At 39.9% G+C, this 27,369-nt stretch overlaps 1 long non-coding RNA gene across 1 annotated transcript in view; it reads right to left on the bottom strand.

The window, feature by feature from the left end:
• Positions 1-27,117, bottom strand: part of LOC130543019 (uncharacterized) — a 121,654-nt gene extending 94,537 nt beyond the window's left edge. The window contains exon 1 of the long non-coding RNA XR_008958018.1: positions 26,950-27,117. This is a non-coding gene — a long non-coding RNA (uncharacterized LOC130543019). The remainder of the gene's footprint in view (positions 1-26,949) is intronic.
• Between the last annotated feature and the right edge of the window lie 252 nt (positions 27,118-27,369).

Here is a 27,369-nt window from a genome sequence, read left to right as displayed (position 1 = left end):
AATGTATTTCTTAAATAATAAGTCTTGAATGTCAAAATTAATCCTTTGTCCGTAGGTTGCAAAATGGATGTTATGTTAGCAGCCATGAAAACATTAATTTCATTGAATATCTCCATTAGAGCTCTTTGGTGACCAGATGCATTTTCAGCGAGCAGTAATTTTTGAAAGGAATCTCCTTTTCTTCACAGTAGGTCTCAATAATGGGCTTAAAATATTCAGTAAAGTATACTGTAAACAAATGTGCTGTCATCCAGGCTTTGTTTGTTCCATTTAGAGAGCACAAGCAGAGTAGATTTAACATAATTCTTAAGGGCCCTAGGATTTTCAGAGTGGTAACTGAGAAGTGGCTTCAACTTCAAGTCATCAGCTACATGACCCCTCCCAAGAGAGTTAGCCTGTCCTTTGAAACTTTGAAGATAGGCATTGGCTTCTCTTTAATTATGAAAGCCACAGATGACATCTTCCAATACAAGGCTGTTTTGTTTACACTGAAAATCTGCTGTTTAGTATAGCCACCTTTATTAATTATTTTAGTTAGATCTTCCAGACAACTTGCTACAGTTTCTATGTTAGTACTTGCTGCTTCTCCTTGTACTTTTACATTATGAAGACACTTCTTTCCTTAAACGTTATGAACCAACCTCTGCTAGCTTCAAACTTTCCTTCTGCAGCTTCCTTACCTCTCTCAGCATTCATAGAATTGAAGAGTTAGGGCCTTGCTCTGAATGAGGCTTTAGCTTAAGGGAATGTCATGACTGCTTTGATCTATCCAGACCACTAAAACTTTCTCCATCTTTGCAATATGACTGTTTTGCAACAGTCTTTCTTATCATTCATGGGTTCAATGGAGTAGTTCTTTTAATTTCCTTCATAAACTGTTCCTTTATCTTCATGATTTGGCTACTTGTGTGGCACAAGAGGCCTAGCTTTTGACATGCTTTCCTCACTAAGAATCATTTCTAGCTTTTGATGTAAAGTGAAAGACATGTAAATGTCCCTTTCACTCAAACCCTTAGAGGCCATCACGGGGTTACGAATTGGCCTAATTTCAATATTTTTCTGTATCAGGAAATAGGGAGGCCTGAGGAGAGGGAGAGAACAGGGGTAACAGCTGGTCAGTGGAACAGTCAGAACACACACATTCATTGATCATGCTTGCTGTTTTATATGGGGTCAGTTCATGGGACCCCAAAACAATGACAATAAGAACATCAAAGATCACAGATCACACATCACCATAACAAATATAATACTATTGAAAAGCTTGAAATATTGTGAGAATTACCAAAATGTGGCACAGAGACATAAAGTGAGCAAATGTTGTTGGAAAAATGGTACCAATAGACTTGTTTGACTTGGGGTTGCCACAAACCCTCAATTTGTAAAAAACACACAGTATCTGCAAAGCCCATTAAAGCAAAGTGCAATAACACAAGATATGCATATATTCAGCAGCATTCACTGGACATTTCCCTCAAGAGGTTTAAGGTCTAAATGGGGGGCTAGAAGCATGATTAAAAGTAATTAAAAAGCACTTAGCCTACACCATATGTATGAACACTTAAAAAAACAGTTTGTTAAATGATAACATGTCCAAACTAAAAGACATCAGAGAAGTTCTAGTCAAAAAGATGAGCATATATAAACATATATAAGCATATATAAACAGAAAAAAGAATATATTTTAATTATAATATATTATAAGGAACAATAATTCATGAGTAAAATCTTGACTCCAATTATTTCTACAACCTTTATTCATCCATCCAATCTATATTTATTGAGTTCCTACTATGTGCAAGACATAGTGCTGTCAGTCTCTGAAGAACAGTGGGCACATCAGGCAGAATTGGAGAAAATTTCCAGGGAGACGGTGAAAAGACTTTGGAATGGTTATTTCCACACCACCTCAAGAAGCCTTTGAAAACCAGACTACACACTTTGAATTTCATCCATTAGGCATTAGGAAGCCGTTCCATATTTCTTTTCTCTCTTTTGAGAACAGACCCTGTACGTAAACTTCTTTTCTTAAAAGAACACTGTTTTGAAAGCTACAGACTTAAGGTGGAGACATTTCTGAAGAAACCATGTTATTTCCTTCTAAAAATTTAATGTTCCACTCTTTAAATGGCATTTTCAGAGAAGAGTTCAGTAAAATGAATGTTGCCAAAAGAAACCTATAATTCCCTAAGGAAGCAATATTAATTAGAGAAATATGTGCCTCTGAATTCATCCAATTTGCATTTCATTTTATGGTTTATTTTTTGCGAACAGTTTACTAAATGATTGCAGTTGCAGATGGTTAAATTATTACCATCAGATGGCTGCCATGGCTGATATTACAGAAAAGGATAGAATCTGGTTCTTTATAAATAGAAGAAAATAAGTCTTTGGCTTTAAAAAAAAGTGTGTCTTTCCACTATGGCTGGACTTTGATGGCAATGAGCCCAATATAAAGTAAGAAGGAATCAATCTTTTAGAAGGTCCAGATTGGCCAAGAATGCTTGCCAAATCACATTTCTTCTTTGTATCTAGAAAGCAGCTACCCCAGCTTTTGTGACTTCTTTTAACAGACCTGGCTATTACAGACTTTGGAGTTAGGTGGGCCTTAGAAGAGGTAGATCCCAGATCTAGCCAACACTGACCATCGTGACCAACCATTCCAGTTTGCCCAAGACTGTCTTTGTTTTAGCACCGAAAGTCCCCCATTCTAAGAAGCTCCTAAGTCTTGGGCAGACTGGGATAGTGGATCATCTAACTCTAACTCCTGGCTCACAATCTTCATGGACAACTGATGACAGCACAACTTTTTTTTTTTCTTTTTTTTTCAGTGAGAGCAAAGATAAAGTGTTTCCAGAAAATGATGTCGGTCATCCATCTTCCATGTCTCAATAAAAACTGGGCTTCATCATAATCTTTTAAAATCTGGAATATGCTGGGCTGTGATTATTGTTTTATTTTTGTAGTTACAAGCAAGTGAAAGATTTTATGTGTGAATGCTATCTACTAACACTATTCAGGTTAAAGCACCATTTAAAAAGATTTCACATACTAATAGAAAAAAAATCATTTTTAATGATCTCCATTTATAGAAAAGCACTTATAACTGCAAAATAAGTGTTGTGATAAGCAAGTAAAGTTAGGCTTCATTCCAAATGAATGTCAATGCAATTCACCTAGATACAGACAGACAGTACTAAATCAAGCACAGGTTTTCAATATTTATTGGCCCTTCAATAGATTCTTGTTAGACATTTTCTCTGTTCTAGACTCTGCTGGTCTTGGCAGTGATAGTGGAAAATGAATGTATAAAGCCTCGACAATCATAAATATGCTAAGATTAAGAGAGATGAAACATGGGTATCTCTGAGAAATGAGGGGAAGGAGCCAACAATTTGGGTGTTGATGTGGTTGTGGATGTGGGTCATAAGGAAGAAGAAGGAGGTTCCTTGGAGAAAGCAACTTAATCTAACATCTGCAGCATGTGTAATGCTATAAGGTGGTTGGGAAGTACTATCATCAGGTCTTGGCAATAAATTCATTGACTAAGGATATAATGTGGAGGGAAATATTAAGTACCTTCCAAATTTTCGTTCTTGAGCACTTGGGTGTATGGTGTTGCTTGGAGATAACAGATCAGTGCAGGAAGAGAGTGAATTTTGCTTTAAAATTTAAAGGCCAACTGACACCAGTGGCAAAGTGAGCAGGTGGGTTCAAGGGCTGCCTGGAGTAACGACGGAGGGTGAGCTCTATTTTCCTGAAGAGTAATGTTTATGTTTCTGAGAACATACAATAGGGCTAAAACAAAATGAATGAGTAAATGAAAAAAATACTCTCGACAGATAACAGGAAAGGTGATGGGGCTCTTTCACGTGCGTAACAAATTCGTGTCTTATGCTGCGTTGACAGATGAACAGTACTCAGAATGAGGAAAGTAACATATTCTACTCTGCTTTCTTAGACCATCACTACTGAAATAGTTGTTGGTTAACTAGCAGCTTTAGCATCTCAGGTCAGCTTAGTAGAAATGAAGGGTCTAGGGCCTCACCCTACCTAGTGAGTCAGAATTGGAATCCTAACAAGACCTTCCAGTGATTAGAACAGTCAGAATTAAGAAATGCTGCTTCAGGCCACCCTTAAAATATTGCTTTTACTTCAGAGTATGACTCTCTTAAAAAACTCACAGCTACCTGGAAAAATTTCAACAGAATACAGTTGGAACAGTAAGGAAACTCGACACATCACAAGGAATAGAAATGTTTAGCCAAGAGACAAATTGAGGTACTGAGAGTACGGATTGTTTTCTTTAAATTACTCAAGGTCTGTCATGCGAACTCCAGGGTTAAAAATAGGACCAATGAATAAAACAAAAACAAAAAAAAAGAAATGTGTCGTAGCTCAATATAAAGCAGAATTTTTAAGAGAAAAATGTATCTAAAAATGGAAAGAGATGATGGTTGGTGGCATCTGTAAGTTCTCTAACACTAGAGATAAACAGAAAAGGAAGGAAAAAAGAAATCATTAGTATTTATTTTGCTGGCTAATACCCATGTACTCTATTGTGCTTTGCATATTCCTTGTTTTACTGGATGTCTGCTTTCGTAATCATTATGGAAGATAAAAAGCAGACAAAACATAGTACAAATCACAAAAATTAAAACACTGAAAGCTCTGGCTGGTTTCATTAACCCTATTGGCTTGAGTCCATGGCAATTAGAATGGTCACAGTGAGCTTTTCTCTTCCATTTTACTGCTTACATCTGGTGCCTTGCCTTGGGCCCTCCATGCCCCCCACCCAGGGCTAACCAACACGTTTTTTACCCAATTATTATCTTTATTTCCTACATGTGGATGCACGGGTTCTCTTCCGTTTTATTGGGTGGTAATTTTGAAATCTTTAAGTGGTAACGGGATTTGAGCATGGTTTATGTTGGCCATTAGGCCTTGTCTGAGTTGGAAACTATGCAAGGTGTGAGGATGTCTGCAAGGTCAAGCTTCAGAGCTTTTATTAGCCTCAGGTCTCATTTGGTTTCAACCTGCACACTGACAGTACCTTTCTCCTCTGTAAGATTTCCTTTTGTAAGAAGATGCTTTCCATATTTCAGATCTCAAAAGTGCACTGCATGAAATAACGCAGAGAAATGAATCACTGGTTGCTGTTTTATTACCAAGACTCATTACATAAATAATATGGGTTTTATTTAGTAAATATGCATGATGGTGTTGACAGTGAGTTGACCAGTAAGCATGTGGAACTTCCATGTTACAAATTTTCATAAATGCCATTAAAGAAGTAATGACCTTGCAAAAATCAAATGAAAAACAGAATAAGTACCGGTTTTTTTTCCCCTTCTTGTAATACATGCTTCTGATTCTGGAACTGGATGTACAAATTTTTACTACAACCTAATTGATCTAATACAATTCATGAGTGCTATCTTGTCACAACTGAAGAGCAAAAGAACTTCGCGGCTCTAGGGATCCCTTTTATTTAGGTTGCATTGTTAATTTTTTTTTTCTCAGTACCTCCTTAATTACCTAATCACCTAAAAGGATCAAAGTTCTGTCTTTTGAAGATTAATGAGAAGAGAAGAAAGCAAGCAACTGATACTGTTACCTACTGTGTGCTGGGAACTTCCCTTAAGCATATTTTATTTAATCTCAAGGGACATTACATTGAAGCATGATTAAGCCATTATTTTATAGTTGAAGAAACTAAGCCACAGTGATGTGAACTGTTAACTCACTCTGTTTGGCATGTTGTACACATGTTGGATTTTTAATCTTCTCAACAATGCTATAAGAAGGAAACATTAACTCCATTTTGTAGGCAAAAAATGATGACTGATATAGGTGGTTAAAAAATGTTCTTTTTTTTTAACCTATTTGAGACTCAGGTACTTACATAAAAGAGTTTCTCAGTGTTGATAGTATTAATATTTTGGACTGGATAATTCTCTGTTGTGGAGTCTGTCCTATGCACCGTAGGATATTTAGTAGCATCTCAAGCCTCTATCTGGTACTAGATGCCCATAGGACTCTGCCCCCTACCAATTGTGACAACAAAAATACATTGTTAGAGATCTCCTAAGGGGCAATATCACCCCAGGTAAGAACATTAGTACAAAAGGATAACCATTGGAGGTAAGGGACAATCCTGGGATCCTAAAGGAGAACCAAAAGAATACCGGTCCCTTGATCACTTAAATAATTACTAATAGTAATTATAGCTAACATCTATTGAGTACATACTCAGGAGGTGAATTATTATTCTTTATTTCACAGATGAGGAAAAATGAGGCACAGAAAGGTTGAATTATTTCCACAAGGTTGAAGACCTGTAAGTGGTAAAGTGGTGATTTTAACTCAAGAAGCTTAGGGTCAACCCACTTTTTATACATCCCATATCCTCTTCCTTATATGGCAGACGCTCTTGGGGACCTAGCCAGCAGCCATTCCCAATCCCTTCTGCCTCATAGGAAGAGTCAACATTCCATCAGAGGGGCTGTCCACATCAGATAGTAGATTTCCCTTTCCTCACAACTGTGACTAATCCATCCTGAGTAATGGGTTTAGTCTGAGTTGTTGGTGGACATTCTGACAAAGTTTCCCTCTTGGTTAAAAGAAAGAGATGCTCTAAGTGAGTCCTTCCTTTCCCTCCCATTTGGACTCTGAGATATGGCATCTATTATGACCATGATAGCAAAATCAGAGTGTGAAAGCCAGGGCTTTAAAGATTGGAGGCAGAAGAGTGCTATCATTGAGAACTGAACTCACAGTGGGACTATCTATCTCCAAATATTTGGGTTTTTTTAAATGATTTTTTATTATATTATGTAGTTACCATACAGTACATCCCTGGTTTCTGATGTAAAGTTCGATGATTCATTAGTTGCGTATAACACCCAGTGCACCATGCAACACGTGCCCTCCTTACTACCCATCACCGGTCTATCCCATTCCCCCACCCCCCTCCCCTCTGAGGCCCTCAGTTTGTTTCTCATAGTCCATAGTCTCTCATGCTTCATTCCCCCTTCTGATTACCCCCCCTTTCTTTATCCCTTTCTTCCCCTATTGATCATCCTAGTTCTTATGTTCCATAGATGAGAGAAATCATATAATTGTCTTTCTCTGCTTGACTTATTTCACTTAGCATTATCTCCTCCAGTGCCAACCATGTTGAAGCAAATGTTGAGAACTCGTTCTTTCTGATAGCTGAGTAATATTCCATTGTATATATGGACCACAACTTCTTAATCCAGTCATCTGTCCAAATATTTGTTTTGAGTGATAGTAACACCTTCTATTTGTTAAGTCACTTGTAGGGGCATTATTTCATTTGCAGCAGAAATTGCCTTTACTTACATGCTCTCAAGAAACAAACCCTTTGGATATGTTCTTTTTATCTTTTTTGGGAAGTCAGGTGCAGAAGGTTTAATCATATTCCTCAATTCCTGACACATGACTTCCTCTTGTCATAGCAATGTCTCTTTTTTTTAAACCCCATTTCCTACCCTCATTCCCACAAGCAACAAATCTGAAGGATTTAATGCACATTTTTTATTAGTATGCATTTATGTCAAATGTGAGATTGTGTACTGATTGCATGTGTCACTAATTTGTATAATAAAAATCAGATGAGTGATATCTCGTACACAGAGCATTTACTATGTCCCAGGCATTTAGTTAACTGCATTTCATGCATTGACTCATTTAATGCTCACAAAACCCCTGTAAGACAGGTACTATCATTATCCAAACCTTACGGATAAGGAAACTGAGGCAAGGAGGGGTACATAAATGACACTAAGCTATAGATCTCATTCTGCTCATTACATTTTTCAATCAGTACTTTGAGTTCTAGGTCTACCCACACTGGTGCCTGTGTGCATGTTGTGTTGATTATGGCATGGTATCTTATTATGCACTTCTTCCATACAGACCCCTTGATGGCCTCCAAATTTCTGCCACCAAAGACACAGAAACATTGAATGTCTTTATCCATGTTCACTAATAGACTCCTGTCTATTATATAGAGAGCTATATATACAGAAGCAGAAGGGCATGTTCACAGTGAACACGTACTATTTACTTCGAGTAAAGTATATAACCTGCTTGGCTGCACTAGACTTCATGAGCACCAAACATACTTGACGGTTCTTATATCCCCACATCTCTGCCAACATGTGGTAGTGTCGAGCACTGTAATTTTTGTCAAACTATTAAGACTGAATTAATATATCATTATGTTTACATTTCCATTTCTATTTTTCTAATTACTAATACATTTGAGCATTCTTCCTATGATTTATAATGTGATTACTTCTAAGACTTTATTATTTAAAATAGAACCCAGAATATCCCCTCCTTTACTAAAGATGCACACCATTTTCATTATACACAATGACCAAGTGGGAAAATTCATTCATGTGCTAAATATCAACAGCTTATTTGTGAGTAATCAATAGATGAGGCAGATTTGATAGTAAAAAAAATACAGAATAAATATAATTCTCATTTTGTTACTTGGATAGTAAATAGAAAATACAGAAAAACGAATAGGTATTCCATTGCTGGGGACATGTGCTAAGATTCTTCCGGTCATTGTCGTGGTTAAGATTCTTTAGTCATTTGAGTTTCATTTGTCTCCCCACTCTTAGTTGAAAATCTATGCTATACCCCCACATGGGGTGTGGGAGACCCCATGTTCTCAAGTCAGTCAGCCTAGCATAATCATAACGCAACAATACAAGTAAAGATAAATGAGCCCAGAGCTGGGGCATCTAACCTAGCTGGGAGACTGAACTTCAAGGGTATTCTGAAAGGATGGTGCTTCATTTTGTCTCTTCATCTTACACTTAATTAAAAAATTCAGGGGTGCCTGGGTGGCTTAGTCAGTTGAGCGTCCAACTCTTGATTTCGGCTTAGGTCATGATCTTAGAGTCATGAGACTGAGCCCCGTGTCAGGCTCTGTGCTGGGTGTGGAGCCTGCTTAAGATTCTCTCTCTCTCCCTTTCCCTCAACCCTTCTTCCCTATGTCTTCTTCTCTCTCTCTTAAAAAAAAAGAAAAAAGAAACATAAAAATATTTTTTAAAAATTCATAAAGCACCCTCCTATCTACACTTCTATCCCTGCCTATGAAAACACACACAGACTCAATCCATTTCATCATTGCCACGGACACCTGAGAAAACTACAGATGCAAGAGGCAGCGTGGTTTTTGCAAGGAACGACAAGCAGCTCAGTGTTGCTGGGGGACAGAGTGTAAGACAAGAGGGGAGACAGGAGAGAAGAGATGGGCAGAGCCTCATGTGCCACAGACAGGAGCCTAGACTTCACTATATTGCTGATGGGGAGCCAGCGAAAGGTTTTAAAGGGAAAGGAACTGGTCAGAATTTCTGCTAAGTGGATGATGGATTTGAAGGGAATGGATTAAAGAAAGTGACAATAGTAATTCAGATGACCAACAATGAAGTCCTAAATAGAATAGGAGCAAAAGGCATAGAAAAGAAAGACTGATTGAGGACATAACATCAGCAGGATACGTGCTTGGAAATATGAGGAGTCTAAGTGGAGAGAGAGGGAAAAGGGACAGTCCAAAATGGTCTCTAGATTCTTGAAATCACAAATTATAGTGAGAAGAAAAAATGTAAGGAGGCTGATTTTCCAAGACAGTTCACTATTCTCTTTGGCCCATCAATCAGGAAGCAAAGAAGCCCCAATGCCACGGAAATAAGAACCAAAGCTTCTAAGAGCTGAACATGTCCAGCCACTGCTGTAAATGCTTTACACAGAGTAACTCATTTAATCCTCGAAACAACTCTGTGACAGAGGTCCTAGAATAACCTACATTTTACGGGTGAGAAAACCAAAGCTCAGAGTTTAGGTAACTCACCAAAAATCACACAGCAGAGAGGTGAGTCGAGCACAAGTGGTGTGGTTTTCAGAGTCTGGGTTCCAGAGTCTGTGCTCTTACTGACTACACTCTTCTGCTTAGAGTTCCAGCTGGGTCGGCCTTGTGGAATAAGCATTAACCTCATCCCTCCACATATACCCCAGGTGAACCTCTAGCACCTTTCTCCCCCTGTCCTTGCTGCTTATTTCTACCATGGAGTGGGCAGCAACCTGCATGAAGGCTAAGGCAGGACAGAGTAGAAGGGAAGAGTTTTGGGGCCCTGGGAGAAACATAAATGCCTCCTTGCTCTATCACTGAAGCCTTGACTACTGTCCTCAGAATAACCATGAATGCTGAAACCACATCTGCAATACCTGTTTTTATGGATGCTCCCATTGCACTGAACTGTTGTCCCCCTGCGACCTGGCACTTTCTCCAGGTGCCAGGAGAGAGGCTTAAAGCCTCCTCTTTTTTCTTAGACAAATGGAAAATGTTAAGTCAGGGCACATGCCTCTGTCTGATCAAATCTATTCTCATGTATTAGCTCAGGTGGTAGAGAAGTACAAGCAACAGAAGGTATTACCAGTAGTCTTCTAATGTGAGAAGACTCCATTTCTCCAACCTAATCTTTGAGGCTAGCAGATGGCATTAGGCAGCATAGACAGAGCAACATGACCAGAGCGAGGGCCTCAGATGGTGGTGCCTTCATTCCCTCAGGAGACTAGCAATGAGTTACATCAATAGAATTGACTAGAAACACTTGGTTGCCACCACTTGAAAGAAAGAGTAGAAGAGGAGGTAAGGGGTTGTGCATGAGATGAGAGGTCAGTTTTGGATATTTTGAGTGTAAGAACATCTGGGCCAGCTGGAGGGATATTATATAGCTGGCATACATGTCAGAATTGAGGCAAGAGATCTGGAATTGTCTATTTCTTATTATGCTAACTTCTGTGTATTTTCTATTTTGCTGTGGTGATGGTCAATTTTATTTCCTGTGTACAAAAAAGTCAATGACTTCCATATATATATTTCAGCATACCAATGATAGTTTAACCATGTTCAACAAAGACATTTGCAAAGTAAGGAAAAGCACATGGATGGAGGAGACGGGCAGGGGTGTATGGGCAGACCCTGATAAAAACCAATGTGTGAAGGTTGCAGACTGGAAGAGGAATTAACTCAGCGGGCTATAAAAGAGTTGCTAGAGGGTCTTCCTAGATAAAAAGGTGGAGAGGTTCAAGAAAAAAAGACTGACCATGAATGTGTATTAAAGCATGGAGAACCAGTAAGTTCAGGACCAAAAAAAAAGAAAAAAGGCCCATTGAATGTGGAAACATTAGGATGGCAAGTTTCCTTAATCATAGGATTTGACTGCTGATTGCTGTGGGCTGGGGAATGAAGGAGAGACGAGGAAGTGACACAATGTTTGATTAAATTAGGGGGAATAGTTTGGCATTATTAAAATAATTTAACATTCTTCTGTAGTTTCTCCAGTGCAATGAAATAAAACAGAAACTTCAAAAACCTGACTGATGTGGAAATGTTGGGGTTTGGAGCTGACAGCCAAGAAAGAATTCTTGAGACATCTTGGGTGTAAAAATGTGGTTTTATTAAAGCACAGGACCCGTGGGCAGAAAGAGCTGCACCAGGGTCATGAGGAGTGGTCCATTATATATTTTCAAGTTGGGGGGCGGTTAGAGATAGTGTGAAAGTCTCTAAGGAATTTTGGAAGCAAGGTTTCTGGGACCTTGAGGAGGCTAACTATTACTGGGAAAAGGTCATTTATTACTGTCTAATAAAACCTGAGTCCTGAGACCCTTCAGATGTATATCAGTGGGCCATGTGCCTGGGGGGGAGTGATTGCCAATATGTATCTTGGGGGTTGGAGATAAAGGAAGTTTCCAAAGGTATTTTTATATATTAAAGTAGATTTACAGGATCCTGGGGGTTGGGCTAAGATTGCCATTTGCCCTTAGCAAAGTATTAACATTGAGGCAGCTGAGTTCCTGGAGTAATGTCACTCTGCCTGTTTCAAGGACTTGTCAGTGGGCATAGGTAGTGAGGAAATTCAATCATTTTCTTCTGCCTTTGTTCCCCACATCAGTGAGACCCTTCGGATGTAGTCTGGTGAGCCATATGCTTGGAGGATGACTGCCAACATGTATTTTGTGGGGTAGAGACAAAGGAAGTTTCCAAAGGAATTTCCATTAGTTTAAAGTAAACTCCCAGGATCCTCGGGGTTGGAACAATGTTAAGCAAGATGGCCTTTTGCTCCTAGCGAAGTGTCGACATTGCGGGAACTGAGCTCCCAGAGGGTCACTCTGCCTATTTCAAGGACTTGTCAGTGGGACTAAGTAGTAAGGAAATTTAATTTTTTCTTTTGCCTTTGTTTCCCACATCACTGACTACTGGGTTATTTAGGAGAAAAGATAATAGTCTCTATCAACAGAAAAAAAATATTCCCAGGATATCTGAGAAAATTAAAGAATCCTACTGAATTATCACGGTTGAGTAAGATGGCTGAATACATATTCTGTCATGTCAATGTCATGTCAAAACTATGTTAATGGTTTTCCTATTCAGAATAATTTGTTGCGTGAATATACTGGAAAATTAGCCAAATCAGAAGAGCACCACAAATATAAATTATCAGGATTTACCATAATAAGAAATTGATCAATGAAGATATTTTAAAAATACATGAGATTTCTGTTTTCAAGATGGTATAGGCATACTCCCCCACATTCCTCATGATAAATACAATTAAAACCCTGGACATTCTTTAAAACAGTAATAAGAAGACTCAGAAAGGTCAAGAGAAGGCAGACCAGCTAGAAACCTCAGGATGTGAAAAGTGACATCCTGGCGAATTCCCTGTATTTTCTTTTGGCCTCAGATAGCCCAGACTTGGAGCCGAAAAAGCCAAGCCCGAAATGCCAACGTGGGAACCACCACCACCACCACCACCTTAGGGAAAGACTGTTTTCTCTAGCAAAAGAACAGGAAAGGGGCAGGCTAGCCCTTCTTAGATAACAATTAATCTTCACCAACCAAACCCTATAAAACTTGTTCCCCCACCTCCACCTTCACCAGCAAAGGACACAGGGGAGCTTTGATTTCCACCACTGTGAAGCTCTAATGAGGCACCCTAACAACAGCAGTGTGGGCTCAAAGAAGACCAAACAGACATCTGGGACTTTCATCTCCATCGGCTGGCAAAAACCGCTCCCTCATACAGCGGCGAAAGAATTAGAAGCATAAATCGTGAACTTTTTCTAAATTTGCTGCAGGGAAGGACTTCTTGTTTATTTTTATCTATTTAATTTTGAATAGACAACAGATTAACATTATTCTTGATTTTAAATGCATACAAGGGCATACATCGAAAAGTTTCTTTTCCTCTTCACTCCAATCCAATTCTCCCCACGTGAACATCAGGGTTAATGGTTCTCTGTATAACCTTCACAATGTATTACGTGCAAACAAAAGTAAAAATGTGCCCTTGTTATTTCCCATTTTTGCATAAATAAAAGCATACCATTCACATTGTTTTGCCCTCCCCCCCCCCAACTAATTTGTCTCAGGAAGGTAAATAGGACTAATCTACGTGTCAGCTCCTTTTTTTTTTTTTTTTTTTTTAATTTTACTTATCTATTTGACAGAGAGAGAGACAGCCAGTGAGAGAAGGAACACAAGCAGGGGGAGTGGGAGAGGAAGAAGCAGGCTCCCAGCGGAGGAGCCTGATGTGGGGCTCGATCCCAGAACACTGGGATCACGCCCTGAGCCGAAGGCAGATGCTTAACCGCTGTGCCACCCAGGTGCCCCTACATGTGGGCTCCTATTCTAAGTCCTCTTCAAGTATTTATTCATACAATCTTCACAACAACCCTAAGAGGGGAACAGTATCGCCATCTTCATTTTTCAAATTAGAAAAATGATGCGCAGGGGCGCCTGGGTAGCGCAGTCGTTAAAGCGTCTGCCTTCGGCTCAGGGTGTGATCCCGGCGTTATGGGATTGAGCCCCACATCGGGCTCCTCCGCTATGAGCCTGCTTCTTCCTCTCCCACTCCCCCTGCTGTGTTCCCTCTCTCGCTGGCTGTCTCTCTGTCACATAAATAAATAAAATCTTTAAAAAAAAAAAAAAAAGAAAGAAAAGAAAAATGATGCGCAGAGAGGTTAAGTTTCCCTTGTTGAATATTCAGCTTTAAAGTCCAGACTTTTAAAAACGTTGCTTTGATGTCTTGCTAGCACTCCATTTTAGTATATGAAGAGCTTTCTCCTTTTCTACGGCTACAAAGTACTATATTATATGGATGTACCATATTTTCTGAACTGGCTGACTGTTGATGGTATTTCTAACTTTTGTTATTTCAACAAAGTGCTGCACTGTATATCCTTGTAGATACTGTGGGCTGGGGGGTTGGGTGGCCACCAAATGTGGGGTGACCCGATGGGGTGGAGGCTGGCTGCACCAGAGGTGACGGAATTCACCCGAAGTAGAACAAAGGAGATAGAAGTGTATTGAATACACCACAAGGGAGCAGCGGGCAAGACAGCAAAGGAGAGACTGTGGGGAGGCGGGGGGGGGGGGGGGGGGGGGGGGGCTGTAGTTAAGGGGGGGAGTGAAGAGGTATGGGAACATATGGAAATTCCCTTTTTTGGTACCTGTGTCTGGGTGTAATTAACCCACTGGTCAGCTAGGGTTAATGGATATTTTGAGGTTGGTCGCCTAATGGATCTATTTGTATCCAGCCAGGGGGTTGGGGGTCATTGTAGGCCCTCCTACCTTCCTCACAGGTTTTCATTGTTCAAGTTGGTTGCGTAAAAGCGGCCTCTACAGATACTTCCCTTAGTATTGGTCTGAAATGCAAAATGAATTTACTAGAGCAGAACTGCCAGGTAAAAGCATGAGCATTTGTAATTTAGACAGATATTTGCCAAATTGCACTCCATTTTGCACTGCACTGATATATATTCCTCCAGCAATGGAAAACAAATGGTTAGAAGGATATAAAACCAAATTAGTATTATGCTTTTTCCTCCCCTAATTGGATAACTGATAATTTTTAAAAGTAACCTATTGTATTTTATTTTTCATCAAGATAAGAGGACATATGAGGGACCAATATTTGTCTATCTGTATTTTCGCTTTCCAATCTATCTTACCCCATTCCCACCTCATTCCCTAAATTCATACTTTTTAAAGCAGGTTTTCATTTTTTAATTGTTCTTTTTTTTTTTTTTTTTTTAAGATTCACTTATTTATTTGAGAGAGCAGAGAGAGCACACAAGCTCCTGGGGGAGAGGCGGAGGGGGGAAAGAAGGGGAAGAGGGAGTGAGAGAGAGAATCTCAAGCAGACTCCCCTCTGAGCACAGAGCAGGATGTGGGGCTTGACCTCATGACCCTGAGATCATGACCTGAGCAAAAATCAAGAGTCAGATGCTTAACCAACTGAGCCACCCAGGGGCCCCTATTTTTAAATTACTCTTATCTTGCTCTTTTTTTCAGGGTGGAAGAGGAAAAAGACTTTGAAGTCAATACACATTCCTACCTTTGTAAAAGCCTATGCTCATTGAAGAGACTGTTACTTATGGAGAAGAGGGTCCTTTTGAGAGAAACAGGAAGCAAGTGGCTCTTTGCTGCAGTGAGATGGGGTGAGGGCCCAGGGGAGCATCATAGGGCAGGGGACAGCTCACAAACTCTTTGGTGGCAGTTCTTTGGTAAGGTGGCAAGATTTCAGAGGTATTGAAAATGTAATGGTCAGGGAGAGGCGGACCAAGGACACAGGGGTCGGAGCATCCCCAAGGAAGCCTGCAACACAAATATGGTTCAAAAGGAGTACCGGCAGCAGTGGTGAAATGGCACATAGTGAAATAAAATTTACCTCAAGAGTTTCCAAGGAGGATGAGTAACCACACACACACACACACACACACACACACACACACAGAGGGAACTCTCCACAGTGTTGATGCTCTATGAGACCCCAGGGTATTTTCTGGTCTCCGGAGGATTTCGAATCCCAATAATGACAAAAAAGTTAATTTGCATTTGTTTAGTGGAATGCAGAGGGAGCTCAGAGTGGTGGTTGGTTTGTAAAGCTGTTTCGTATCTAAAAGGCAGAAAACTCACTAGAAGCAGGTATTACTGCCTTCTTCCTTTTCCCTGCAAGTGGCCCTTGCAGTTTCCTGCGTGTACATCCAAGGAAGAAACCAGGGGACCTAGTATCAGTTAACGATTAGCTTGGTGGAAAAGGCACAAAAGGGAAGAGTTCTACTTGGAAATTATCTTCAGAGGTCGATAATTTTAATGAGTAACACTTTAAGGATCCTATTTCCTGATTCTAAAACTGCCCCTTTTTATCAGTGCCGTCCAAGCTGTGTTTGCGCTGAGCGTATAAGCTTTGTCCTATGGGGACAGTGACAGAGTTAAGATCTTTCTTTGCTTTAGGATATTGTTCTTTTATTACCCAGAGAGAGTATTCACCGAGCTAGTAAAGATTTTCTTGAAGATGTGGGGGGAAATACGGAATGTGTAGATATTGAACCATTTCTCTAGCCCTCTCAGCAGTTAATGTGATTATCAAACCCCAGGACAGGTTCCTGGGAAATCCATATGAATTTTGTTTTCATCAACCAATAGATATCTGAGGAAGATGATCCATCTCCTCTTACTTTAGTGCCTTAGGTCTATCTTGAAAAAGGCATACCATCTAGTGAAATTGGAATAACTTTTGTCCTATTCAGTCTTGGTGGAATTTTACCAGGAACTGCTTTGAGATATCTGGGGAAAATACAACCAAGCATTCTTTGAAAAATGCTGCAAATGGATTATTTATTTTTAGTTGGAAAACAAAATGCAGTGTGTCTAAAGCACTTTAAAAGGCAGAATTCCATTTACCTGGAGGATATTAATTGAGAAAATATGTATTTTTATAAAATGCAAATTAAAAATGCTGAACTGTGACTAAAGTACTTTCAAGTAATGGCCATGGTAGCTGACTTTGGAAATCTTTATGAAAACAACAAAAAGAAAACTAACCTGGTTCTGAGACTGATTTCTACTCCTTTTCTTTTTTTGCACTAACTTTTTTCTTGTATCTGCTTGTCGCAGTACCACACATGATAGATCACAGTAAGCACACAAAAAAACACAGTTAATGTCCTACCCAGAGCCTGCTGACCAGGCGGTGCACCATCTGACAGCTGCTATCAATATTTGATGCTAACGACTCACAACTGTCCCTTTTCTCTGGAGCACTTCTCTCAGCCTTTGGACGCCAACTTACCCAGGAGGCATCCCACAGCTAAAGGTTGACTGCTCTGAGAATAAAACACACCAAACCCCTTGGCTCAGGTGGAGACAGAGATCCAGAGTCCCTGTCCATCAGGACATTCTAGATTACCTGAGACCATTTCCTTGCTCAAATCTTTCCCCTTCATTCCACCACTTTTCTGTCTTACAGATTTTCCCTAAAAGGCACCTTTAATAAATGATGTGCAACCAATCCCTTTCTCAGGTTCTATTTCTAAGCAACCAGAGTTGTCATGTTGTATGTTCGAGATGAGCAGGTATTTCAGAGAATAAGCTGCTAATTGCCAGCGGGGAGGTAGGAGGGGGGGATGGGCAAAATAGGTGATGGGGATAGAGAGGTGTAAACTTCCAGTTATAAAAGAAGTCAGTCACAAGTCTGAAAAATACAGCATAGGAAATATATGTTGTATATGTCAAAAATGTTTTAATAACTTCATATGGTGACAGTTGGTAACGACACTCACCGTGGTGAACGTTTCATAATGTGTATAATTGTCAAATCACTGTGGTGTACCTAAAACGAATATAATATTGTATGTCAACTATACTTCAATAAAAAAAATCAATACTTCAAAAAGTTGTTTGGATTAAAGGAAGACTCTATCTCATTGTGTATTTACTATGACCATATTACCAAATCTCACCATTATTAAAAAAAAAAAAAAAGAGGAGTAGGTATTTCAAAAAGAACAAGGTGGAAAAAGACATTTTGTGTAGAGGAACAGTGGATGTAAACTACCCCCCCCCCACCCCCACAAAAAGAGAAAGCTTAAAGCTGCCATGGTCAGGAAGGTGCTCTCTGGAACTTCTTGTGTTAAGTGGAAAAAGACAGGAAGTGGAGGCCAGATGAGAGAGAAGTCTGTAAAGATGGATTCTAGTCAGCTTATGAGGGAGGGGCCATCTATACCTCATCCTCCCTAGAAGACCACAGTAGCCTGTGCTGGGTCTGAAGTTGAGGTGAATCCAAATATCCTCTATCAAGGCTAAATCCTCCCTTCTTTGTGATTCCCTGTGCATTTCCCTCTTTCGTGTGTGGGTTCAGTGAGTAACAACAACAGTCGGAGGTGTTACAGCCTGACATTTTGATATCCTAAGGCAAAAGGAGTCTTTCCCTTTTTTCGTGATAGGCACAACTCAGAAGCAACACAACACCCTCCTTCACCATTTGCTCAGATTATTTTGACACCTGTGTCTGAGAGTAACATGCATGTCCACAAGACAAATCCAGAGTGGTGGCTATAAATATATGATAGGGGAGTCACTGTCCAGGATGCAAATAGTAAATTCTGCAAAGTACCTAAGACACCTTCTGATTTTCACTGAATAATTCCCCCAGATGTCTGAGCTTTCGTGTTACCTGCCATGTACCCCACTCAGTGAAATTTCACGTGCTACTCACAACCATTTCTCAAACTCTTCCTCTTGGGAGCTCTCTGTGGAGCCTGAATGAGGAATTATAAGAGAAGCAGACCTGTGACCCTCTTCTCAGGCCTGAGCAATTGGCACCTGTCCAGTATGAGAACTGGCTGGGAGATTCTGTGATAGAGGCAAAGAGTTTTGGAATCATAGATGAGACCAGACTATGAAGATTGTATTTCAGCTGTTCAGAGAGGTTGGGAATTGGGGTAACAAATATTAGCCTGTGTGCCAACTCAGTCAATCTGAAGTCTTCACAATCCTCCAAACAGGCAGCCCTATTCTAAAGAGATATTTAGGTAAATAGAACCAGATTTGCCTCCAACTTAAGTAGATCACCCTTCAGAGTACTGGTGGGTAGTGGGGGCTACAGAGGTCACAGCTCACCAGTGGCTACTCATCTATGGTATCTCTAGACTCTGTCTTTACAATCTTGCAATTTCACAGTGCATTTTTCTAATTATGATATGAGTACATGATGAAAGCAGGAAAAATGCAAAGCACATCACAGAGGAAAGAAAATCCATAATAAATGCTAACACCAACAATGGTGACTATTGATATTGACAGAATAGAACATTTTGATGTAGCTGATTTGATGCGGACATTTTTCCAGGACTTTGTATTGCTGGAGATATTGTGAAGAAACACTCTTGAAGCAAGTGTTTTGCTGTAGCCTTATAAAAATAGCTACTTTAAAATGTAAAAGTCACGTGCACCATAGGTAGTGCCATATAGAGATGGGATCTGTGTCACTGTTCTAAACTCCATTTCCTCACATACATTCATTCCAAGAGATTACAGGAGGGCTGAAAAAGAAATGGGACCACTTATAAACAGATCCACTTTGTACATTACTTCAAAATACAACGTATCTTGGGGGCAATGTGGCACTAAGTGTCCATGTTCTTCATGCTATCAATTTTAAATGTGCATTCCGAGAAGAGGCATTTTTTTTTTCTGATAGAAATGAGTCATTGGAATTAAACTGGCACTTTCTGTATATGAGTATGAGTGTATTGTACACATGCACATTTATATATTTGCACATACGACCATTTCTATTTGGCTAGAATGTTCATAATAACAAAATATTATACAACCTAAATGGCAATCAAGTAGAGATCGACTTAACAAATTTATGGTAAAATCATACAAAGAAAGTCTATGTAATAAATAAAAATATGTATGTATATGTCTGCGTATGTCTGTGTATACATGAAAAGTGACAAAAAGTTAAGCATATATGTTATGATTATAGTTTCTCATTTTACTTTTTCATTTAAAGCTTTTATGAAACTTAATGATATCCAATACCATAGCTAATCCTTAAAAGAAAATAAACAGACTTTATAAAAACCCCTAAACCAAACAGAAAAGGCTTTCACTAAGAAATGTAAAACAAATTTTGAATAAGAGAGAAAGGTAATGTTCCTAAATTTTAAAAAAAAAAGTAAACTTTATGAAAAATAAATTATCTACCAATTGATCTTGAAATTATCTGCCATTTAATCTTTCTAAAAAAATCACAAAGTGTATTTTGGAATTTCACAAAATGAGTCTAAATTTCATTTAAAAGCTTAAAATAGTATAAACATTGGAACTTTGTTCCTCGAAAACTGTGATGATACCTTTTTATAAAAGAATATTCATAAGTTTGCAAATAATAAGATGCAAATAAAGCCTCCATGGATACAAAGTAGAAATAATACAGTATTCTCTGATCACACTGAACTTCAACCAGAATGTAATAACAAAACCAAATATCAAAAAAGTCCTTAAAATCTGGAACTTGTGGAAAATTTTCTGAAATAACTTAAAAAAAATGTAAAACCAAATTGTAGAATGCCTAAAAGCAGCAATCATGGAAGCCATTCATATCAGAAAGTATGAGGTAAAGGCATAAAGTTTTAATTGAAGATAGGAAAAACGAAAACAACAACAAAGGGAAGATACAAGGATGGATTCAATAAAGATAAAAGCAGAATGTAATCAATTAGAAGCAAGGAAAACGGCAGAATAAATAAACTGAACACTGAAGCTTTGAGCAAACCTTATTGGTTTGCAGAAAATACAAATACAAAAACAACAAATGATGAGGAGTAAACCACCATATTTGGAGGAAATTAAAATATTGACAAGAAATAATATTTTTCAACTCTGCAAAAGCAACTGATATTCCAGGAAAAAATAGAACACCTTTTTAAAGGAATTTTCTTTTCTTTTCTTTTATTTTATTTTATTTTATTTTATTTTATTTATTTTATTTTTTTTTTTAATGATTTTTTATTATATTATGTTAGTCACCATACAGTACATCCCCGGTTTCCGATGTAAGGCTCGATGATTCATTAGTTGTGTATAACACCCAGTGCACCATGCAATACGTGCCCTCCTTACTACCCATCACCGGTCTATCCCATTCCCCCACCCCCCTCCCCTCTGAAGTCCTCAGTTTGTTTCTCATAGTCCATAGTCTCTCATGTTTCATTCCCCCTTCTGATTACCCCCCCTTTCTTTATCCCTTTCTTCCCCTACCGATCATCCTAGTTCTTATGTTCCATAGATGAGAGAAATCATATGATAGTTGTCTTTCTCTGCTTGACTTATTTCACTTAGCATTATCTCCTCCAGTGCCGTCCATGTTGTAGCAAATGTTGAGAACTCGTTCTTTCTGATAGCTGAGTAATATTCCATTGTATATATGGACCACAACTTCTTAATCCAGTCATCTGTTGAAGGGCATCTCGGCTCCTTCCACGATTTAGCTATTGTGGACATTGCTGCTATGAACATTGGGGTGCATATGGCCCTTCTCTTCACTACGTCTGTATCTTTGGGGTAAATACCCAGTAGTGCAATGGCTGGATCATAGGGTAGCTCAATTTTTAACTTTTTAAGGGACCTCCACACTGTTTTCCAGAGTGGCTGTACCAACTTGCATTCCCACCAACAATGTAGGAGGGATCCCCTTTCTCCACATCCTCTCCAACAATTGTTGCTTCTTGCCTTGTCTATTTTTGCCATTCTAACTGGCGTAAGGTGGTATCTCAGTGTGGTTTTGATTTGAATTTCCTTGATGGCTAATGATTTTGAACATTTTTTCATGTGTCTGTTAGCCATTTGTATGTCTTCATTGGAAAAGTGTCTGTTCATATCTTCTGCCCATTTTTTGATTTGTTTATTTGTTTCTCGTGTATTGAGTTTGAGAAGTTCTTTGTAGATCTTGGATACCAGTCCTTTATCTGTAGTGTCATTTGCAAATATATTCTCCCATTCCATGGGCTGCCTCTTAGTTTTTCTGACTGTTTCCTTGGATGTGCAGAAACTTTTAATCTTGATGAAGTCCCATAAATTCATTTTATCTTTTGTTTCTCTTGCCTTTGGGGATGTGTCATGAAAAAGGTTGCTTTGGCCGATGTCGTAGAGGTTGTTGCCTATGTTCTCCTCTAGAATTTTGATGGATTCCTGTCTCACATCGAGGTCTTTCATCCATTTGGAGTTTATTTTTGTGTATGGTGTGAGATAGTGGTCAAGTTTCATTCTCTTGCATGTAGCTGTCCAATTTTCCCAGCACCATTTATTGAAGAGACTGTCTTTTTCCCACCGGATGTTTTTTCCTGCTTTATCAAATATTAGTTGCCCAAAGAGCCAAGGGTCCATTTCTGGGCTCTCTATTCTGTTCCATTGGTCTATGTGTCTGTTTTTGTGCCAGTACCATGCTGTCTTTGTGATCACAGCTTTGTAGTACAGCTCGAAATCCGGCATTGTGATGCCCCCAGCTTTGTTTTTCCTTTTCAACAGTTCCTTGGAGATTCGGGGCCTTTTCTGTTTCCATACAAATTTAAGGACTGTTTGTTCCAGTTCTTTGAAAAATGTCCTTGGTATTTTGATCGGGATAGCATTGAAAGTGTAGATTGCTCTGGGTAGCATGGACATTTTAACTATGTTAATTCTTCCGATCCATGAGCATGGAATATCTTTCCATCTTTTTATGTCTTCCTCAATGTCTTTTAAGAGTGATTTATAGTTTTTAGAATATAGGTCCTCTACGTCTCTGGTTAAGTTAATTCCAAGGTAACGTATGGTTTTTGGTGCTATTGTAAATGGGATGGATTCCCTAATTTCTCTTTCTTCGGTCTCGTTATTCGTGTATAGAAATGCAACTGATTTCTGAGCATTGATTTTGTATCCTGCCACGTTACTGAATTGCTCTATAACTTCTAATAGTTTGGGAGTGGCTTCTTTTGGGTTTTCCATATAGAGTATCATGTCATCTGCGAAGAGAGACATTTTGACTTCTTCTTTGCCAATTTGAATACCTTTGATCCCTTTTTGTCGTCTGATTGCTGTTGCAAGGACTTCTAGTACTATGTTGAATAATAGTGGCGAGAGTGGGCATCCTTGTCGTGTTCCTGATCTTAAGGGAAAGGCTTCCAGCTTTTCCCCATTGAGAATAATATTTGCAGTAGGCTTTTCATAGATGGCTTTTATGAGATTGAGAAATGTACCTTCTATTCCTACACTCTGAAGGGTTTTAATCAGGAAAGGATGCTGTATTTTGTCAAATGCTTTTTCGGCATCGATTGAGAGGATCATATGGTTCCTGAGTCTTTTCTTGTTGATATGATGTATCACACTGATTGATTTGCGAATATTGAACCACGCTTGCATCCCAGGTATGAATCCCACTTGATCGTGATGGATAATCCTTTTAATGTATTGTTGGATTCTATTAGCAAGTATCTTGTTGAGGATTTTGGAGTCCATATTCATTAGGGAAATCGGTCTGTAATTCTCCTTTTTGATGGGGTCTTTGCCTGGTTTGGGGATCAAGGTAATATTGGCCTCATAGAATGAGTTTGGTAGCTTTCCTTCTGTTTCTATTTTTTGAAATAGCTTTAGGAGAATAGGTATTATTTCTTCTTTGAATGTTTGGTAGAATTCCCCAGGAAAACCGTCCGGGCCTGGAGTTTTGTTATTTGGAATGTTGTTTATCACTGACTCAATTTCTTCATAATTAATTGGCCTGTTTAAGGAATCAATTTCTTCCGGTTTCAATCTTGGTAGTTTATAGGTTTCCAGGAAGGATTCCATCTCTTCCAGATTGCTTAGTTTATTGGCATATAGCTGTTGATAAAAATTTCTAATAATCCTTCCAATTTCAATGGTGCTCGTCGTGACCTCTCCTTTTTCATTCATAATTTTAATAATCTGGGTCCTTTCTCTTTTCTTTTGGATAAGTCTTGCCAGTGGTCTGTCAATTTTATTGATTCTCTCAAAGAACCAGCTTCTAGTCCTGTTGATCTGCTCTACTGTACTTCTGGTTTCTGCTTGATTGATTTCAGCTCTAATTTTGGTCAACTGCTTCCTCGTGCGTGGATTAGGCCTGTCCCTCTGTTGCTGTTCCAGCTTCTTGAGGTGAGAATATAAAAACTGCATTTTAGATTTTTCTATTCTTTTGAGTGAGGCTTGGATGGCTATGTATTTCCCCCTTAGGACTGCCTTTGCAGTATCCCATAGGTTTTGGACTGTTGTATTTTCATTCTCATTGGTCTCCATAAATTGTTTAATTTGATTTTTGATTTCCTGGTTTATCGAGTCATTCCTGAGCAGGATGGTTCTTAGTCTCCAAGTGTTTGAGTTTCTTCCAAATTTTTCCTTGTGGTTGAGTTCCAATTTCAGAGCGTTGTGGTCTGAGAATATGCAGGGGATAATTTCAATCTTTTGGTATCGGCTGAGACCTGTTTTGTGTCCCAGAACATGGTCTATTCTTGAGAATGTTCCATGGGCATTAGAATAGAATGAGTATTCTTCTGGGGTGTAGTGTTCTATATATATCTATGAGGTCCAACTCGTCGAGTATGGCATTCAAAGCCTTTGATTCTTTGCTTAGTTTTTGCCAGGGTGTTCTGTCTATTTCTGAGAGTGGAGTGTTGAGGTCCCCTACTATTAATGTATTTTTATTTATATGTCTCTTTATTCTGGTTAAGAGTTGGCTTGTGTATCTTGCTGCTCCCCTGTTGGGGGCATATATATTTATAATTGTCATATCCACTTGTTGAATACTTCCCTTAAGAATAATATAGTGCCCTTCTGCATCTCTAACTATAGTCTGTAGTTTAAAATCCAATTTATCTGATATGAGAATTGCTACCCCAGCTTTCTTTTGAGGTCCATTTGCATGAAAGATGGTACTCCATCCCCTTACTCTCAGTCTGAATGCATCTTTGGGTTTGAAATGAGTCTCTTGTAGACAGCAAATGGATGGGTCATTTCTTTTTATCCAATCTGCAACCCTGTGGCGCTTTATGGGATGGTTCAAACCATTTACATTAAGACTGATTACTGAGAGATATGATTTTAATGTTGCCATGTTGCCAGTAAAGTCTTTGTTTGTATTGGCTGTGACTTTCTGTTCTGTATCACTCTTGGGGCCTTTTTACTTTTATAGAACCCCCCATAATATCTCCTGTAGGGCTGGTTTCGTGGTTACAAAATTGGTTAGTGACTGGCGATTCTGAAATGTCTTTATTTCTCCATCAATTCTGAATGAGAGCCTTGCTGGATAAAGGATCCTTGGCTGCATGTTTTTCTCTGAAAGAGCTTTAAATATGCTCCCCCAACCCTTTCTCTCATTCCAGGTCTGTGTAGACAGGTCTGACGTAATTCTGATGCTTTTGCCTTGGTACGTGAGAAATTTCTTTGCCCTGGCCGCTTTCAATACTGTATCCTTGCATCTAATATTTGCAAATTGCACTATGACGTGACATGGCGTAGGTTTGTCATGGTTGAGCTTGGGAGGGGTCCTCTCTGCCTCTTGGACACGAATGTTTGTTTCCCTTGCTAGATTAGGGAAGTTTTCAGCTACAATTTGTTCAAATATCTCTTCTAGATCTCTGTTTTTCTCCACCCCCTCGGGGATGCCGATGATTCTAACATTGGATCATTTCATGGAGTCAGTAATCTCCCGTAACCTACATTCGTGGGCGTGGATTTTTTTAAGACCATCTTCTATTTTCATTTTTTCCTCTATTAACCCATCCTCCAATTCACTAACCCGTTCCTCTGCTTCTGCGACCCTGGCCGTCAGAGCCTCTAGTTTTGCCTGCATTTGGCTCATAGAATTTTTAATTTCTGTCAGATTCGCTCTCATTTCTGTCCTTAGGGATTCTATATTCTCAGTAACCTTTTCGTTAATAGTTTTTTCAACTCTACTCATCATTTTGACCATAGTTACACTGAATTCCATTTCTGATAATTTGGTTACATCCATATCCATTATTTCTGTGGCAGAGGCCACAGAATCACTGTCTTTTCTTTGCTGGGGGGGGCTTCTCCTTCTTGTCATTCTGATGAGGAGAGGTTGCGGGGTTTCCAGAGCCCAAATTATTGACTGGGTCCCAGGCCGTGCCCCTTGTTTTATAGGGATCTTAGGGATGTGGGCTTCTTCTTTAAAGATTTTATTTATTTATTTATTTATGTGGCAGCCAACCAGCGAGAGAGGGAATAGAAGCAGGGGAGTGGGAGAGGAAGAAGCAGGCTCCCAGCGGAGGAGCCCGATGAGGGACTCCTTTCCGGAACGCCGGGATCACGCCCTAAGCCGAAGGCAGGCGCTCAATGACTGCACCACCCAGGCGCCCGGGTTGTGGGCTTCTTGATTTTTCAGCCTGCCTTCTGGGGGAGGGGCCTGCCATGCTGATACTCAGGCAGCCATGTTTGGGTAGAGTCTCCGCGTCCCCTGCGAGGGGGGATGGGGATGGGCACTCCCTGAGCCGGTTTTTCCAGGCTTTTGTTCTCTGGCGGCTTTCCCTGGCGGTTTGCTGTGCCTCTTCTGAGGGTCAGAGCAGCAGCGGCCAAATTTCAGCCTCTGTCACAGAACAGAGGGATTGCGGCCTGTTCTCTACTAATGTTCTGGCCACTTTAACTCTGTTTCTGTTGGTGCTGCTCAACCCTGCAGCGTCCGGGATGTGCGCCCCACACCCGGCGTCCCAGCCCTCACTTCCAGGGCCGGCGCGTCTCTGTCCTTTGTGTTTCTAATGCCGCCAGCCCCAGCCGCCAGCCGCCCCGCGCGCGCTCCCGGATCTCCCGGTCTCAGTCTGGATCCAGTGAGCGCACCGGGATTCCGGTGTTCCGCGAGATGCCTGGTGGCCGCGCTCCCGGCTCACGGTCTCAGTCTGCTGTTTTGCGGGTGCCAACCACGAGCCCGCCCGCTCTCCCGTGCAAGTGGCTACCGCTTCCCGGCGCCCGAACGCGGCGGCTCCCTCCCCCTTCTGTTTATCTTCCGATATCTGTGCACAGTTTCATGGCTCCCCGCTTCGTACCTCAATACTCAGCGCTGGAGATGTTCATTTGTAGAGATCCAGATGCGTCTTCCTGCGTCTCAGGCTGGTTCCGTGGTTGTTTAGGCTGGTCTGGTACCTATCCAGCTCGACTCGGGGGACCGGCTGAAAACGGTGTCTCCTACTCCTCCGCCATCTTAACTCCTCCTCCTAAAGGAATTTTCACTAGATTAATTGACCCCAACATAAACAGAATATCTATAAACCACTCACTAAAAAACAAACAAACAAACAAAAAGTTGTGAAAGTATTATCTCTCTATCTACAATCAGCAAATTCAGACATTTCTCAGGGAAATTTTACAATACTTTTATAGATCAGAAAATCACAAAGCTATTAAAAATCTTTCAGTAATATAAAGAAAGAAACCATGTAAGTCTCTTTTATGAATCTAGTCTTACA

The sequence above is a fragment of the Ursus arctos genome, unplaced genomic scaffold (assembly GCF_023065955.2).
Source record: "Ursus arctos isolate Adak ecotype North America unplaced genomic scaffold, UrsArc2.0 scaffold_7, whole genome shotgun sequence".
In the NCBI taxonomy this organism is placed as follows: domain Eukaryota; kingdom Metazoa; phylum Chordata; class Mammalia; order Carnivora; family Ursidae; genus Ursus; species Ursus arctos.
The sequence above is the reverse complement of the archived record's forward strand: the minus strand, read 5'-3'. Positions and strand labels throughout refer to the sequence as shown.